This window comes from Macaca mulatta, chromosome 8 (genome assembly GCF_049350105.2).
Source record: "Macaca mulatta isolate MMU2019108-1 chromosome 8, T2T-MMU8v2.0, whole genome shotgun sequence".
In the NCBI taxonomy this organism is placed as follows: Eukaryota; Metazoa; Chordata; class Mammalia; order Primates; family Cercopithecidae; genus Macaca; species Macaca mulatta.
In genome coordinates this window covers 84,653,984-84,672,342 of record NC_133413.1, presented here as the reverse complement: position 1 = coordinate 84,672,342, position 18,359 = coordinate 84,653,984, and the positions used below count along the sequence as shown (strand labels likewise).

The window sequence follows — 18,359 nt, the reverse complement described above, 5'->3', positions numbered from 1 at the left end:
AAAGGTCCATCTCATCTAAAATGCAAAATAATTACTGTATAAGACCTGGCCTCCCCTTTCCACCTCTCTCCATCCTCCCAGGCCCCAATCTTCCACACCAACCATCCTGTCCTCCCTGCTCTTTCTCAAAGTCAGGAAGCCGCGGGAGTCTTTGCACTTGCTAACCCCTCTGCTTGGATACTCATCCTCAGATGCCTGTAGGACACACTCCCTCAAGGTCTTTGCTCAAATAGCACACGATTCGTGAGGCCCTTCTTGACCACCTTTCCTGAAATCATAACAGCACTCCTTATGATGGCATTCCTATCCCTCCTGCCCCCCGTTTATCCATAATGCTTATCACTATCTGACCTACTATCTGCAGGCACTCTCCTGTTTGTCTGTCATTGTCTTCTACAACTAGAGTACAAGCTCCATGAGGGCAGGGACTTTGTTTTGTTAACTTTGGAATCTCCAGAGCCTCAAACAGTGTCCATTACACATCTGTCAAATAAATTCTCATCCACTTTCCCTGTGTATCTTTCTCATTCTCTAGACCCTGGTTCCTGAGGACAGTGAAGGGGTCAGACATGGGAAAGTTTCATACCAAGTCTAGGACACAGGAGAGCTTGTCCTATGCATGTTTGGGGGCAGGGCTAGATTCATGAATGTGTTCCATGCTCAGAGGGGCCCTGTGCCAGGTTTAATGCTCTCAGTGACCAAATTGAAATCCTTCATAATTTTTGGACAAAAGGACCTGTATTTTCCTCTTGCCCTGGGCTCCCATAAATTCTGTGGCCAGTCTTGTTTTGAGGATTTGGAATAAAACATGTGTGAGTAAATAGCCCACGGAGAACATCCATCAAAAGATAAACAGTTCTCTCAGTGCATGGCCCTTTTGATAAGTCACAACCACCAGCTGTTTCATCACTGATCATTCCAGGAAGGGAGCTTGGCCCCTGAGGGTATGGGAGGTTTGCTCTCTTCAGCCTAGGACTAACCCTATCCTGCTAGGAAGTCAGGGGATTGTTCCCAGCAGTTCTTTCCTCTGCACCCTTCTCACCCCATCTCTGGCTCTCACCAGGCCACAGGCTGGAATTCCCCACCAGCAAGATCAATCCATGCCAAGAGAGAAGGAGTAACTTACATGGATACAATTGTTAAATTAACTCCTGCAAAGCTTACATTTAAAATAGGCAGGAGGGGTCAGGCGCAGTGGCTCATGCCTGTAATCCCAGCACTTAAGGAGACCAAGGCAGGTGGATCACTTGAGGCCAGGGGTTGGAGACTAGCCTGACCAACACGGTGAAACCCCATGTCTACTAAAAATACAAAAATTAGCTGGGTGTAGTGATGGGTACCTGTAATCCCAGCTACTCAGGAGGCTGAGGCACGAGAATCGCTTGAACCTGGGAGGCAGAGGTTGCAGTGAGCCGAGATCGTGCCACTGCACACCAGCCTGGGTGACAGAGCAAGACTCTCTCAATAAATAAATAAATAAATACTCAGGAGGGTTCCCAGTGGGAAAGGGTCACAATCTGCAGTTTTAGCTTAGAGGTTGAGGGGAGGGAATAGATGGGACTGAGACCCAGAAGGGTGGATGCTTGGGGGTATGTGGTGCAAAAGAGGGAGCAGAGCAGAAAGGTAAGAAAGGGACATAAAGCATCTCAGAAGACTTAGCAACTGCTTTGTCTTGGCTCAGGGCACCAACAAATGGCTCCTTGTGTTTTCCTGGACATAGACAAAGAGGTGGAAAAAGGAGAAAGAACCATGGGTGCTCCACTGCCCTCTGCTGGCCCTTGCAAGAAGTGTCCTGTGTGCTGGCAAAGTGTCATGGGGTTTTCTCTTGAATGATGGCTGCACACAAAACATTCATGAGTCCTGAGAGCAGGGGAATAGTAAGATATGGTTAAGCAAAACTCCTATTCTATTCTATTCTATTCTATTCTATTCTATTCACTCAGTGAAGTACTAAACAGTATGGTATAACAGTTTTGGGAATTCAAGCCAGGAAAAAAGCCTTAGGTAGGTGGGTGGTTAGTGGATAAAGACAAACTTGAATTTGTCCTCGAAGTATAGGAAGGATTCAGACAAGAGAAAGAAGAAGAAAGAGAGATTAGAGGTGAAAGGAAAAGCTTTCAGAGAAAGACCCATAAAGACAAGAACAGACACAGAAGAGAGATGGTTAAGCCCAGCTCATACTTTGAATATTAAACAATGTTTACAGCAAGATGAGGACAAACTATGCCTTTCCTCAGGCAAAAAAATAGGGCAACATCTGAAAGAACAAAGGAAGTTCTTGCCACTAGAAAGCTTGGCGATGTCTCTCATTAGACTTGTTAGGAGTTACACTTTTCACACCCCTGTGAAATAGAAAGTAGGCAGGCCAGAAACAAAAATTCCCCAAGCAAAGTGGTGACATGTTAGAGGCCCTTTAAGGCAAAATAGTGAACCTTGGCCACCCAGAGGTTTGTAACACTCTCCAAGTGTAGACCACACCGAGACTGATGCTATCTCTCAGGTGGGACCCTGGGATTCCAAAGCTGATTGGAGCCTGAGTGCTGACAGCTTTGTTTTGGTGGCTTTTCTAAGGTTCCTCGGGATAAGTAGGTTGTAATAAAATACAATTTCCTTTCTTAACGACACTGGTTCTCAAACTTTGGGGAACATACAATAAAATACAACTGGGCACTTGTCAAAATATAGAACGGCAGGCTCCATCTCCCAAGATATCGACACAGGAGGTCTGACTGCAGTTTATTAATCTGCATTTTAAATAAGTCTCATGCACTCCCCAGATGATTCCCATACAGGTAATTTTAGGACCATGTTTTGTACTGCCCTATAAACTGTTTCTCAAGTCGCTGGTTAACTCTACTGCAAACCCCTAAGCTTCAGATCCAGTTTTGTAGGATCTCAAGAGCTATTGCCACCCAACTTCAGAAGAGTTTCTGCAAGACTTTCCATTCTGTCATGATCTTCTTTCACCCAGAGGTATTCAATATTCACACAAGAACGGAGAATTTGAAAGATGCCCTGCTTAGCCTGTATGGGCTGCTGCAACAAAATGCCACAATGTGGATGGCTTGTAAACAACATAAATTTATTTCTCACAGGCCTAAACGCTGGAAAGTCCAAGTTCAAGGTGCCTGCAGATTCAACGTCTAGCGAGGGCTGCACTTCTTGGTTGATAGATGGCCCCTATCTTGCTGTGTTCTCACATGGGGAAGGAGCAAGGAAGCTCACTGGCACCTCTTTTATAAGGGCACTAATCTGATTCAGCAGGGCTGTGCCTCCCAATGGCCCCACGTCTTAAAACCATCACGTTGGTGATTAGGTTTCAACAGAAATTTGGGAACGTAGGGTAGGGGAGGATTAACATCCAGACCAAGCTCAAGCAAACAGTATCAGTTAGAACAGGAATTACCTTAGACCTCAACCTAATACCTAACCAGAATTATATGTGACCATTTTTGTCAAGTTTTGGTTTATAAATGCGAAAGGCAGGAACCCCTGACTTTCACAGAAGGAAAAGCCATGGCAGTTCTTGTGATCAACTGGAACCAGCAGTGATGGATTTGGGACAGTGAGACAGGCCTCCATGTAGTCTTCAATGAGCAAAGGATGCCTGAGCTAATTCATTCATTCAGCAAAGGCTTCTTGAGTGCCCATCTCGTGCCAGGCACCAGAATCCTCGCAGTGAGCAAAACTGGTAGATGTTCTCCCTATAGTTTGTAGAGAAAGACAGAAGATACTTTCAGATGGTAACAAGAGCTGGAAAAGAAATCGAGGATTGGGTAAGGAGTGGCTACTTTAGGTAGAAAGATCAGGGGAATGCCTCTGATTCAATAATATTTATGCTAAGATCTGAATGTCAAGAAGCTGGTCATGGAAAGATCCAGGAAAAATCTCACTTATATGTGGGATCTAAAAAAGTTGAACCCATAGAAAACAGAGGATAGAATGTTGGGGAGATGTTGGTCAAAGGGTACAAACTTTCAGTTATAAGATGAATATGTCCTAGGGATCTAATGTACCGCATGGTGACTCTAGTTAACAATACTGTATTATCTTTTGAAATTTGCTGAGAGTAGAAACTAAATGTTCTTGCTACACACACACAAACACACACAAATGGTAACCAGGGTGAGGTGACAGATATGCTAACTAACTTGATTGTGGTAATGATGTCACAATATATATGTATATCAAATCATCACATTGTACCTCTCAAACTTACACAGTTTTATTTGTCAATTATACCTCAATGAAGTTGGAAAAAATTAAATTTAAAAAAGATCCAGGAGAAGAACAGTAGATGCAAACCTCTGAAATAGAAAGGAGCATGGTGTGCTTGAGGAACAGGAAAAAGGCCAGTGTGACTGGAACAAGTGAACAAGAGGAAGGAGGAGTTGGAAAAGCAGAAAGAAGCTGGCTGCGGCAAAGGCATCGCTATTGCTGCAGTGGCAGAGAACTATTTTCAACAATGACACTCCAGTGACAAATCTTTGGTTCCGTGGGTGATTGCCAGGCTTTTCTGTACACACTGACACAATGAGTAACTTGGGTCTGTCTAGCGGAAAATATCGACCTTGGGAAGCCATCCTCTCCCCCAAAGCCTTTTCTCCTAGTTCAAGATGTCTGAAATTATACAAAGAAGGCAGAACACGATATGATTCCTCTGTGATTCCAGAATAAGATGTCTGGCTTGGAATGAGACAATCATATGTTTTAGTTTCACCTCTGTCACCTTTTAGTTGGCAAGTTATTGAAACCTGAGCTTTGTTTCCACATCTGTAAAATGGGAATAACATAGAATACCTTACTCACAGGGTTGCTGTAGGCATTGTGTGAGACAGCACACATAAATCATTTACTGCCGCAGCTGGCATATAATAGTAAGTGCACACAAATGTTATTCTTCTCCAAGAAGCTTCATTTCTCTAACTTAAGCTGTTGATGGAAGTTAAACAGAAAGTCTGTCTGGAGTAATCACACTGTAACCTGTTATTTGTCATTTGTACCTTAGTGTGAATGAGTCTGCAGTTCTTTCTCCAAAGCTCTACAAAGTTGGATTCAAGAGAAAGAGAGGGCTGGGTGCGGTGACTCATGCCTGTAATCCCAGCACTTTGGGAGGTCGAGGCAGGCGGATCACTGGAGGCCAGGAGTTTGAGACCAGCCTGGCCAACATGGTGAAGCCCCATCTCTACTAAAAATACAAAAAATTAGCCGGGCATGGTGGCAGGAGCCTGTAATTCCAGCTACTCAGGAGGCTGAGGCAGGAGAATCCCTTGAACCCATGAGGTGGAGGTTTCAGTGAGCCGAGATCGCACCACTGTACTCCAGCCTGGGCAACAGAGGGAAACTCCATCTCAAAAAAAAAAAAAAAAAAAAATAGAGAGAGAGATTGAAAGAGAGAGCAAGATTCTAGATTACAGAGGGGCCAGGGGAAAGAGGAGAAAACTATTTGGGGAAGAAGGGGTACAATCTCTGAAGTCTTCAGTGTTTAAATTCCTTAAAAACTATTAATAAACGGAAAGAAGACAGCATGAATTCTGACTGTCCTGTACAAACTGCACCTCAGAGTAACCAAATGCTGATGAGAGAAGTTTCTCTTCCAGACCAGTATTCTGGCTAAGGCATAGGAAGCAACAACAGAACTGGAGTATTACCACTGAGCAACCTCTAACGAGCTAAGGAGCTGAGTTAATCTGTACATCAGGACAGCTCACGTCACAGAAGCAGCGAGAACCCAGCATTTTGTGTCTCCAGATAGAAATACACACACCACCCCCTATGAGATATTTCTGCCCTACACTCAAGCCTAAAGTTTTAGGTCTAACTATCAGTTTGATGGCAATACAGAGACCAGAGGAACAGGTTAAACATTACAAGGAAGCAATCAGCAATATCCAGACTATGGGAAACTCTATTGGAGAAATCACCCAGTTTCTTCAACAAATAAATTGCAATGGAACAAAAAAAAAAAAAGAACATGAGGAGAAACCTGTAGGTTAGAAAAGATTTGGCTGGGCACAGTGGCTCACACCTGCAATCTCAGCACTTTGGGAGGCCAAGGTGGAAGAATCACTTGAGCCCAGGAATTCCAGACCAGCCTCGACAACACAGTGAGACCCCCATCTCAAAAAAAAAAAAATTAGCCAGGCATAGGGGCACATGCCTGTGGTCCCAGTTACTCAGGAGGCTGAGGCAGGAGGATCACTTCAGCCCGAGAGGTCAAGGCTGCAGTGAGCAGTGATTTTGTCACTGCACTTCAGCCTGGGTGACAGAGCAAGACCCTGTCTCAAAAAGAAAGAAAGAAAGAAAAGATTTAAGAGGTATCCCAACCAATCACAACATAGGAACCTATCAAAAATCCTGATTCAGACAAACCAACTATAAAAGTAAAAGCTTATAATAAAATCAGTGAAATGTGACTGGATATCTGATAATATTAAGGAATTACCAATAATTTTTTAGGTGTGTTCATGATATTATGGTTACTTTTTAAAGAGTCCTGGCTCATGCCTGTACTCTCAGCACTTTGGGAGGCCAAGGCAGGTGGATCAGGAGGTCAGGAGCTCAAGACCAGCCTGGCCAACATGAAGAAACCTCATCTCTACTAAAAATACAAAAAATTAGCCGGGCATGGTGGCAGGCACCTGTAATCTCAGCTACTCGGAGCGCTAAGGCAGGAGAATTGCTTAAACCCGCGAGGTGGAGGTTGCAGTGAGCTGAGACGTTGCCAGCCTGGGCAACAGAACAAGACTCCATCTCCAAAAAATAAAAATAAAATAAAAAGAGTCCTTAACTTTCAGAGATATATGCTGGAATATTTACACACATTTGCATTTATAATATGCATAGATATTTATAACTATATATTTACATATATAGACACATATAAATATATGTATAATACCTGGAACTTACTTCAGATTAATCCTGTAGGGGGGCAGGGAAGATGGGGTTCAGGACACACTATCCCAAAATATGACATCTTGGCATTTTTGAGAAAACAACAGAAGCAGGAAGGCCTCGCTCACCTTTCCCTCAGCCTTCTCCCCTGAAACAGGCCATAAATCCCTCATTTGAAAGGTATCCTTCCTATATCCAGGGTGAAAGGAACATCCTTACCTCTGAAGACACAGGGACACAGAGAGGAACCTGAACAAACAGGTCTTGCTAAGTTTCCCCCTAGCTTATTACCATTCCATCACATCCTTCTGCCCTGCAGTCATATTTCTCCATGACGGTCCATGCTTCATCAAACCTAAGCATAGCAATACACAAGTGCACCTGTTTACTTGAATCTTCATTTCCTTAAGAAGTCTCCCCTTCATATAAAACTCATATTAAATAAATGTGTATGCCTTTCGCTTGTTCATCTTCCTTTGTTATAGGAGCCTCCAGTATGAACCTAGGGTGGGTGAGAAAAAGAAATCTTTCCTCTCCTGCAGAGGTTTGGGTTTTTAAAAATAACAATACAATAATAAACACTAAAATAAAAACAGAAAAATGTTCAAATGACTTCACAATTTTTCTTTAGTTTCTGTTACCTGCACACATTGCACTGCTAAGCAAAGGTTCCAGGAGTTGGAGGCATTTGAAAGCCTTTACTTGGACATAACCACAATCATGAGCATGGCCAGTATTTATTGATAACCTATACAATCTAGTCCAATCAAGGAACATGCTCAACCAGAAGAAAAATGGTGCAATTGCGTGAAAAACAGAAATCCAGACACAAGATAAAGCTAGAGTCACTCACTGTGAGTTCCTTGCAACTCTGTTTTCCCCAGTTCTTTATGAGCTGCTGAAGACTGAGGAACCACGTTTTATTCATCTCTCTGTTCCCAGATCCTAGCACAAGCCTGACACATAGCAGCAGTGTGGACAACTGGATAAAGAGGAGCACAAAAAATAGGACTGTAGATTAAGGGAAATATTCTATAATTGAAAGCAGGGAGACGGGAGCTGAAGCCAGTCTGCTGGAATGGCCAGGGAAGAGTAAAGCTCTACAATTGTGCTAAATCCCCCGGAAGCCAAAATGATAACCAATACAAGAAACACCACTAAAGAGCCTTAGAGGAAACCGAGCTTTTATTCCTGGGAGTCAACAAAGAGCTAACGGTCCCTGGAGAAGGTGAAACCACATCAGCAAGGTGGAGCCTCTGCACTGCCTGCTGGGAAATTCCATCCTTTGCAATTCCACCCTGTTTACTTCTCTTACCAGGCCAGAAAAAGCACATAGGGGGCTTTTTGGAGAAAGGTTGGGAAGCAGGGAATCAGTAACAGTGTGGGAAAAATAAACATTCCTGGGACAAAGTGACAGTGGAGAAGGTAGAGTGTGTCATATGGACAGTGTTTCATATACACAGCTTGAAAACCTACACTTAACTTCATTTCCAAATTCTTCTACAGTTTTTTGCCTCTCAGGGCATGCACTTGGCCATGTAATTGCTGTGCAGCTCAAAGCCTGGTTCCTGGCACCTCCACACTCAGCCATAAAGCAAAACCATCTGAAAGCACTTTCAGTGTCAATTTACTACTGAGGCTCTTTTCCCGGGATTCCTCCACCATGGCCGTGAGCAGCAGAAAGAACTTCTGATGAGGTACTCAGGGCTTGGGAATATACCAAAGTCAATCAGGCCCAACACAAAGTCCCTTATGCTAGGATTTTCTTGCATTTTGATTCCAAGCCCCATTTACCACCCCAGGCAGACCCACAGTGGGTACTGCTGCTTGGGAAGTCTCAGCTGCCTTCCAACGGTCTTGCTTTCACATAAAGGGGTCCTAAACAACACTTCCAACATTGCCTGCAAAGGTATGCTTTCCCTTCAGCTCAGGTTCAATGCCACCACTCCTTCGCTCTTTTCATTGCAAATGATATTAGATGTGAACTTGAGGAAGAAACTTGCCCTCCCTTATTTTTTCCTTTTCTCTGTCTTCATTGGAGTATCCCACAGCCTGGATGTAGAAAAGGATCAGTTCTTTCCCCTTCCTTGCACATGTGTGCATGCGCACACACACATGCACATTTTGTAAGTCTCTGTCTTTAAGAATCCACAGCTAAGGCTGAGCGCAGTGGTTCATGCCTGTAATCCCAGCACTTTTAGAAGTCGAGGCGGGTGGATCACTTGAGCCCAGGAGATCAAAGCTGCAGTGAGCCAAGATTCCAGTCTAGGTGACATAGTGACACCCTGTCTCAAAAAAAAAAAAAAAAAAAAAAAAATCCACTTTCTTTCATAAAATCCACTATCCACCACAAAAAAATAACTTTTTTATTTTTAAATTTTATTTGTTTATTTATTTATTTTATTATCATACTTTAAGTTCTAGGGTACATGCGCACAATGTGCAGCTTTGTTACATAGGTATACATGTGCCATATTGGTGTGCTGCACCCATTAACTTGTCATTTACATTAGGTATATCTCCTAATGCTATCCCTCCCCCGCCCCACCCCATGACAGGCCCCAGTGTGTGATGTTCCCCACCCTGTGTCCAAGTGTCCTCATTGTTCAATTCCCACCTATGAGTGACAACATGCAGTGTCTGGTTTTCTGTCCTTGCAATAGTTTGCTCAGAATGATGGTTTCCAGCTTCATCCATGTCCCCAAAAAGGACACGAACTCATCCTTTTTTATGGCTGCATAGTATTCCATGGTATATATATGCCACATTTTCTTAATCCAGTCTATCATTGATGGGCATTTGGGTTGGTTCCAAGTCTTTGCTATTGTGAATAATGCTGCACTAAACATACATGTGCATGTGTCTTTATAGCAGCATGATTTATAATCCTTTGGGTATATACCCAGTAATGCAATGGCTGGGTCAAATGGTATTTCTAGTTCTAGATCCTTGAGGAATCACCACACTGTCTTCCACAATGGTTGAACTAGTTTACAGTCCCACTAACAGTGTAAAAGTGTTCCTATTTCTCCACATCCTCTCCAGCACCCGTTGTTTCCTGACTTTTTAATGATCGTCATTTTAACTGGTGTGAGATGGTATCTCGTTGTGGTTCGATTTGCATTTCTCTGATAGCCAGTGATGATGAGCATTTTTTTCATGTGTCTGTTGGCTGCATAAATGTCTTCTTTTGAGAAGAGTCTGTTCATATCCTTCACCCACTTTTTGATGGGGTTGTTTGATTTTTTTTTTCTTGTAAATGTGCTTAAGTTCTTTGTAGATTCTGGATATTAGCCCTTTGTCAGATGGGTAGATTGCAAAAATTTTCTCCCATTCTGTAGGTTGCCTGTTCACTCGGATGGTAGTTTCTTTTGCTGTGCAGAAGCTCTTTAGTTTAATTAGATCTCATTTGTCAATTTTGGCTTTTGTTGCCATTCCTTTTGGTGTTTTAAACATGAAGTCCTTGCCCATGCCTATGTCCTGAATGGTATTGCCTAGGTATTCTTCTAGGGTTTTTATGGTTTTAGGTCTAACATTTAAATCTTTAATCCATCTTGAATTAATTTGTGTATAAGGTTTAAGGAAGGGATCCAGTTTCAGCTTTCTACATATGGCTAGCCAGTTTTCCCAGCACCATTTATTAAATAGGGAATCCTTTCCCCATTTCTTGTTTTTGTCAGGTTTGTCAAAGATCAGATGGTTGTAGATGTGTGGTATTATTTCTGAGGACTCTTTTCTGGTCCATTGGTCTATATATCTGTTTTGGTACAAGTACCATGCTGTTTTGATTACTGTAGCCTTATAGTATAGTTTGAAGTCAGGTAGCATGATGCCTCCAGCTTTGTTCTTTCTACTTAGGATTGTCTTGGCAATGCAGGCTCTTTTTTGGTTCCATATGAACTTTAAAGTAGTTTTTTCCAATTTTGTGAAGAAAGTCAATGGTAGCTTGATGGGGATGGCATTAAATCTATAAATTACCTTGGGCAGAATGGCCATTTTCACGATACTGCTTCTTCCTATCCATGAGCATGGAATGTTATTCCATTTGTTTGTGTCCTCTTTTATTTCGTTGAGCAAAGGTTTGTAATCCTTGAAGAGGTCCTTCGCATCCCTTGTAAGTTGTATTCCTAGGTATTTTATTCTCTTTGAAGCAATTGTGAATGGGAGTTCACTCATGATTTGGCTCTCTGTTTGTCTGCTATTGGTGTATAAGAATGCTTGTGATTTTTGCACATTGATTTTGTATCCAGAGACTTTGCTGAAGTTGCTTATCAGCTTAAGGAGATTTTGGGCTGAGATGATGGGGTTTTCTAAATATACAATCATGCCATCTGCAAACAGGGACAATTTGACTTCCTCTTTTCCTAATTGAATACCTTTTATTTCTTTCTCCTGCCTGATCGCCCTGGCCAGAACTTCCAACACTAAGTCAAATAGGAGTAGTGAGAGAGGGCATCCCTGTCTTGTGCCAGTTTTCAAAGGGAATGCTTCCAGATTTTGCCCATTCAGTATAATATTGGCTGTGGGTTTGTCATAAATAGCTCTTATTATTTTGAGATATGTACCATCAATACCAAATTTATTGAGAGTTTTTAGCATGAAGGGCTGTTGAATTTTGTCAAAGGCCTTTTCTGCATCTATTGAGATAATCATGTGGTTTTTGTCTTTGGTTTTGTTTATATGATGGATTACATTTATTGATTTGCATATGTTGAACCAGCCTTGCATCCCAGGGATGAAGCCCACTTGATCATGGTGGATAAGGTTTTTGATGTGCTGCTGGATTCAGTTTGCCAGCATTTTATTGAGGATTTTTGCATCGATGTTTATCAGGGATATTGGTCTAAATTTCTCTTTTTTTGTTGTGTCTCTACCAGGCTTTGGTATCAGGATGATGCTGGCCTCATAAAATTAGTTAGGGAGGATTCCCTCTTTTTCTATCGATTGAAATAGTTTCAGAGGGAATGGTACCAGCTCCTCCTTGTACCTCTGGTAGAATTCGGCTGTGAATCCATCTGGTCCTGGACTTTTTTTGGTTGGTAGCCTATTAATTATTGTTTTTTTTAAATTAAACACTTCACAAATTTGTGTGTCGTCCTTGCACTGGAGCCATCCTAGTCTTCTCTGTATTAGTCCGATTTTAATACACATGCTGCCAAAGCAAACACCATAACTATCTATTGATAAAACTCCCTTGTAATCCTCTTCCAAAGTTGTTAGACAGCTTTTAATGGAGACTGGTATACTCCCAACATACTGGCAGACAATAAATTACAAAGGGCATTACCTGAAGATAGTGTATTAGTCAGGTTCTCCAGAGAAACAGACCTAGTAAGATACTTAGAGAGTTATGTAGAAAGAGATTTATTATGAAAGGTTGGTCCATGATATTATGGAGGCTGAGAAGCTCCACAGTCTGCTGTCTCAAGCTGAAGGCCCAGGAAAGCTGATGGAGTAATTCCAGCCGGAGTGTAAAGGCATCAGAACCAGGAGTGCTGATGCCCAAGGGCAGAAGATAGATGTCCCAGCTCAAGCAGAGAGAAAATTCACCTTTCCTCCGCCTTTCTGTTATAGCTGGGACTTCAACAGATTGGATGTTGCCCAGCCACTTTGGTGAGGGCCAATCTTTACTCAGTCTACTGATTCAAACGCCAATGTTTTGGGGAAACATCTTCACAGACACACCCAGAAATAATGCTTTACCAGCTATCTGAGCATCCCTTAGCCCAGTCAAGTTGACATATGAAATTAACTACTACAAATGGGCAGATACATGAACAAAAAAAGAGAGAGAGAGAGAAAGCCCTTAGGAAGAGGAAATGCTCAGAGCTTCTAATTAAAATTCAGAATAGTATTGTTAAAATTCAGAATAGTATTGTTTTCTTCTTTTCTAATTTTTCTAGTTCCAGGAAGTTAGGCAGGAGTGTCATCAGCAGAAAGGGCCATCCCAGGCCTGTGAAACTCTGTGGGTCTGCCCAGCAGCCACAGGAGGACCAGTGCAGTTTACTTTTCCAGGAGAGACAGAATATGCTGCCCCAGGGGTGCTGCCAGATTCTCTGGGAGCCTGAGAAGTGACCAGCTTTGAACTCCAGTGACCCAGTGCAAAGCCTCAGAACCCAACACAACCTAACTTAGAATCCCATTAAAAACACTTGGATGAGTTCCCAAATATCTGAGTCTTAATATCCCAATCTACATAAAGTGAATCCTAGAAAATCTAAATAATAGCGTGGGGTTGTGACTGTGAGAATTAAGACAGTGTGTGTAAAGCACCTGACACTGTGTCTGGATGCTCTCAAAAATGCTCTCAGTAGTTTGCTTTCTGTCCTGCCTTATAATCTTCCTGTATCTCCTTTCCCAGTTATTCATCTGGTCACACTCGACAGGAAAATCCTCACATTCCACTGAAAGCTATCAGCTGCCACTGAAGGATGCTTTATCTCCAGGGCAGATCTTCATAATACTTAAAACTGAGTTTACTCTGGATTTACTTGTTGATTTCTAGCATATGAAAGACACCCAATAATAGATGCCCCCTATTTATTATGATAATTCTTTTTTTTTTTTTTTTTTTTTGAGACAGGGTCTTCCTCTGTCACACAGGTTGGAGTGCAGTTGCACAATCCCTGCTCACTGCAGCCTCAAACTCCTCGGCTCAAGCAATCCTTCCACCTCAGCCTCCTAAGTAGCTGAGACTACAGGCATGCGCCCCGACACTCAGCGAATTTTTTAAATTTTTGTAGAGACAAGATCTCGCTTTGTTTCCCAGGCTGGTCTTGAACTCCTGGCTTCAAGCAGTCCTCCCACCTCAGCCTCCCAAAGTGCTGGGATTACAGGCATAAGCCACCATACCTGGCCTGTGTTACCTCTTTTACCAATGAGGTATTATCTTAAATGACCTTTGGTATTTTTTTAACGTTTTATTATGTTTTAATATTTTTATATATTTAATTTTTATACATTTATATATCATAATATTCATTATAATTTATATTGATTTCATGTATTTTTCTATATTTATCTTTTCATTATGTTTTGAATTTCCAGACACACATATAAATAGAATACTAAAGAGAATCTCTTTAAGCCCATCTCTAGTTTTAACAATTATCAACAATTTAGCATTCTTGTTTTATCTATCAGTCCTCCATTTTTATTGCTGTCGCTTTACTGGAGCTAATCCCTGGGTACCTTATTCTACCACCATATTACGGTATCTTACATAACCATGATTCCATCATCACACCTGTAGTATAAATAAGGCTACCTGGTCTTCATTTCTGGTTCCTGGCACAAAACTCCTAAAACCCTTGGAATTTCCTGAGTGATAGGAGTGTCTTTGGTTATTCATAAAGCACCTCTTTAGATCAGACCTGAGTTCATGCTAATGAAGTATCTGGAAAAGGGCGGACTCAGAGTAAGTGCTATAAAAACTCTTGAACAATGAGATTTGATGAGCTTCCAGGTGAATACATCAAGGTGCTGGGAGGGTGGCGTGCCCAGAGAGAGAAGAGAAGAGACACGAATCACTCTCCGGCCCCATACATTGCCCTATGCATCCCTTCTCTCTAGATTTCCTAGAGGTGTGTCCTTCATAATAAACCACTAAACATGAGTAAAGTGTTTCCCTCAATTCCGTGAGTCATTGTAGCAAATTATCAAACTCATTACGGGAACCCCCAATTAAAAGCCAGTCATTGAGAACTGCAAGAGCCCCAGACATGCGATTGACATCTGAAGTAGGGGCAGTCTTGAGGAACCGAGCCCTTTAACTTATGGGATCTGATGCAAACTTCAGGTAGATAGTCTCAGAATTAGATTAAGTTGTAGTACACCCAGCTGGGATCCAGAGAGTTGGAGAATTGCTTGGTGTGGCGGGATAAAACCCACACATCTAGTGTCAGAAGTGTTATGTGAATATAAACAGCATGTTTTCTCAACCCCCAAGAAAAAATTAACACTAATCCCCTACTATCATTGGATACCCAGTCTATATCTATATTCCCGCAATTGTCTCAAAAGTATCTTGGGGCGGGCATGGTGACTCACGCCTGTAATCCCAGCACTTCAGGAGGCCAAGGCAGGTGGATCACCTGAGATCAAGGGTTCAAGACCAGCCTGGACAACATGGCGAAACCCCGTCTCTACTAAAAATACAAAATATTAGCCGAGCATGATGGTGCAAGTCTGTAATCCCAGCTACTCGGGAGGTTGAGGCAGGAGAATCACTTGAACCCAGGAGGCGGAGGTTACAGTGAGCCAAGATTGCACCATTGCACTCCAGCCTGGGTAACAAGAGTGAAACTTCATCTCAAAAAAAAAAAAAAAAAGTATCTTGGTTGTTTGTTGGAATCAGGAATCATTGGCATTTGATTGATGTCCCTTAAGTCTTTCTTAATCTATGATGGTTCCCGGGGTGGCCATGAAGGGGCATCACCGAGATACCCATCAAGAAGAACCTGAAGCCCAACTGCGAGGTGTGGGGTCAGCAGACAGCCTCCAGCTCTCAGCTCCTTCAAGGTCAGCATCAGCCACTGAGAGCTGAGGTCACACTCTTCCCCAAGCGACCCACATTCAGCGACTGAGAAAGGAGGGGTGAAAAGGTCCAGCTGTTGGCCTGACGCAGAACAACTCTGATAAGCCATATTTGCTCACAAAGCCACTCTGGGTTTGCCAAAGTTTTGCCAGGCCTGTGTTGCAACAGGTCTTTTCCATCTAGCACCTTCCCTTTATAGGCACTGCGCCTAACCATCATCCTGCACCCAAACCGTGTGTCAGCATCTGCTTCCAGAGAATCCAACTTGCAACAGTTCTCATCTCTTTCTTTTCATACCTTTTACCTGTTGAAGAAACTAGGACTGACTTTATATTTAAAACATGATTTTCAGCATTCCCACAATCATTTCTCAAGAATGAAAATTATAAGCCAAACATTCTCATTTTCACTAATAGGAATTTCTAATTATTTAATCAAAAGAAATTAAAGATAAATACAATGTATTTTAAAAGTCTCACTTTATCTTCTAAAATAGGTAAACTATATCGATACATTTCCATTAAATTGCTGATGTCACCAAAATAAACCACAATAAGCCAGGCACAGTGGTTCATGCCTATAATCCCAACACTTTGGGAGGCCAAGGCAGGAGGATCGCTTGAAGCCAGGAGTTTGAGAATAGCCTGGATAACATAGCAAGATCTTGTCTCTACAAAAACAAATTTAAAAACTAGCTGTAGTAGGGCATGCCTGTAGTCCTAACTACTCAGGAAGCTGAGGCAGGAAGATGGCTTCAGCCCAGGAGTTCAAGGCTACAGTGAGCTATGATTGTGCCACTGCACTCCAGCCTGGGCATTAGAGCAAGACTCTGTCTCAGAAAATAAAAAATACAAATAATTTTTTAAAACCACAGTAGAAGTCTAGATTCTCTATATAATAATAAAGGAGTCAATTCAGCCAGAGGATATAATAATTGTAAGTATGTACTCAACACTGAAGCATCTAGATGTATAAAGCAAATATTAGAGCCAAAGGGAGAGATAGACTCCAATAAAATAATAGTTGTAGACTTCAATGCCCCTCTTTCAGCATCGGACAGATCTTCCAGACAGAAAATCAATACAGAAACATTAGACTTAATCTGTGCTATAGAATAAACGGAACTAATAGGTATTTACAGAACATTTCATCCAACAGCTCCAAAATACACATTTTTTTTTCCTCAGCATATGGATCATTCTCAAGGATAGATCATGTGTTAGGTCACAAAACAAGTCTTAAAACATTCAAAAAAATTGAAATAACATCAAGTGTCTTCTCTGGCTACAATGGAATAAAACTAGAAATCCATAACAAGAGGAATTTGGGAAACTATATAAACACATGGAAATTAGAAAATATGCTCCTGAATGACTAATGGGTCAATGAAGAAATTAAGGAAACTGAAAATTTTCTTGAAACAAATGATAATAGAAACACAACATACCAAAACCTATGGGATACAGAGAAGGCAGTACTAAGAGAGAAGTTTATACCTTTAAGAATCTACATCAAAAAAGAAGAAAAACGTCATGTAATTAACAATGCATCTTACGCAGAAAAGCAAGAGCAAACTAACCCAAAATTAGTAGAAGAAAAGAAATAATAAACACTAGAGCATAAATAAATAAAATTGAAATGAAAACGATATAAAACATCAACAAAATTAAAAGTTGGTTTTTTTTGAAAAGATAAACAAAAATGTAAAAAAGAAAGAAAAAGAATCAAAAGAAAAATAATGTTCATGACACACAAAATAATTAAAAAGTCAAATTTCAGTGTTAAAAAAGTCTAGATTTGTATTTTTAAAACTATGGTCATGCCGGGCACAGTGGCTCACGCCTGTAATCCCAACACTTTGGGAGGCTGAGGCAGGTGGATTACTTGAGGTCAGAAGTTCGAGACCAGCCTGGCCCACATGAAACCCTGTCTCTACTAAAACTACAAAAACATTAGCTGGTCGTAGTGGCGGGAGACTGTAATCCCAGCTATTCAGGAGGCTGAAGCAGGAGAATCACTTGAACCTGGGAAGCAGAGGTTGCAGTGAGCTGAGATCGTGCCATTATTGCACTGCAGCCTGGGCAATAAAGCAAGACTCTGTCTCAAAAACAAAAACAAAAACAAACAAACAAAACCAAAATTAAAACTATGGTCATATTTAAATTACAATAAATTCATCAGGTCGGGTGCAGTGACTCACACCTGTAATCCCAGCACTTTGAGAGGCTGACGCAGGCAGATCGTTTGAGCTCAGGAGTTTAAGACCAGCCCGGCCAACATGGCAAAACCCCATCTCTACTAAAAATACAAATATTAGCCAGGCGTGGTGGCATCCTACCTCAGCCGGGCAGGAGGCTGAGGCAGGAGAATTGCTTGAACCCAGGAGGCAGAGGTTGCAGTGAGCCAAGATTGTGCCACTGCACTCCAGCCTGGGCGACAGAGCAAGACTCGGTCTCAAAATAAATAAATAAATAAATAAATAAATAAATTCATCACTCTCTTTTTTTTTACCCCTAATCAATCAAGGGCCAACTTGAGCAACCACAGGTTGTGGGAAACTGCATAAATTAGAACTGCAAACCTACCCTTGAGTATCTGATTATAAAAATGAAAAAATTTTCAGTCCCATCACCATTCCTCCCTTCTACATGACTGAGCTCTGGAATTTCAGTTTACTCACCTGTGCATTAGAAATGCTTACACTTCTAACTTCACAGGCTATTGTGCGGACTGAATGAGATCATCTGTGAGAAAGCACCTTTCACACTGTTGGATGCCTATGGCTGTAAATTCTTTCTTTCCCTCACATACATCTGTTGATCTACTGACTCACCTGGTGGCAGGAAGCCACAGCAGAACCTGCAACTGCGCCGCCTTCCCTTTCCCTCCGTCAGCTTCTTCTCCTGAGCCAGGTGTATGTGGTTAG

At 41.8% G+C, this 18,359-nt stretch overlaps 1 protein-coding gene and 1 non-coding gene across 3 annotated transcripts in view; both read right to left on the bottom strand.

The window, feature by feature from the left end:
* Positions 1-18,359, bottom strand: part of LY96 (lymphocyte antigen 96) — a 112,167-nt gene that overhangs the window by 9,813 nt on the left and 83,995 nt on the right. The gene's annotated exons all lie outside the window — the stretch shown is intronic.
* On the bottom strand, positions 11,959-12,061 carry LOC114680467 (U6 spliceosomal RNA). The gene has a single exon (XR_003732690.1). It is a non-coding gene; the product is annotated as a U6 spliceosomal RNA (small nuclear RNA).